Source organism: Saprolegnia diclina, assembly GCF_000281045.1.
Source record: "Saprolegnia diclina VS20 unplaced genomic scaffold supercont1.24, whole genome shotgun sequence".
NCBI classification, from domain to species: Eukaryota; Oomycota; class Saprolegniomycetes; order Saprolegniales; family Saprolegniaceae; genus Saprolegnia; species Saprolegnia diclina.
The window spans coordinates 337,779-338,418 of record NW_008246091.1 but is presented as its reverse complement, the minus strand read 5'-3'; positions in this window follow the sequence as shown (position 1 = coordinate 338,418).

The window sequence follows — 640 nt, the reverse complement described above, 5'->3', positions numbered from 1 at the left end:
CGACCTCGCTCTTCATTCATAGCAGAACTTGTATACATTGACGAAGCACTTTTGGCTGCCCAAGCGCCCAACGAAACTAGTTGTTGAAATGAGTCACTTTTCCTGGTAGGAACGTTTACGTGGTGTACCAGCATCCCAGGGGATTGATTCGGTGTGTCGTGTCTCAATCCGGCCAACCCATTGGCTATAATTTACGACATTTTGGCCAATGCAACGCAGTTGCATTGGTCTAAGCCAATCGCATCACGCGGAACATGTCCATTGAAGTGCGATTTGGTAGTTCCCGTTACGTGCTGTCACATGTGGGACATTATACTTGATTTTGTATCGAATAAATAAGACGCACTTATAAGAGCCCACGTCGAACATAAGGTATTTCCGCACCTAATCGTAATGCATTTGGATTGCAGAAGCGCGCGAAGACCGCCGTCGTCGCAATACCGTTAATCAATGCTTCGCGTTCATTACAAAAGTTCCTACCAGCTCACCCCGCAAGGGACCTGTTATCTACTAGTGACTGACCAACATTGTTGCAGCGTAATATAGTGACTGAACAGTTGCGATAAGGCAAATCCGTCGTGGAAGCGAGGTATGTGAGTGAAGCAAGCAGAAACGAGGTATTCTGAAATCTGAATCTGAG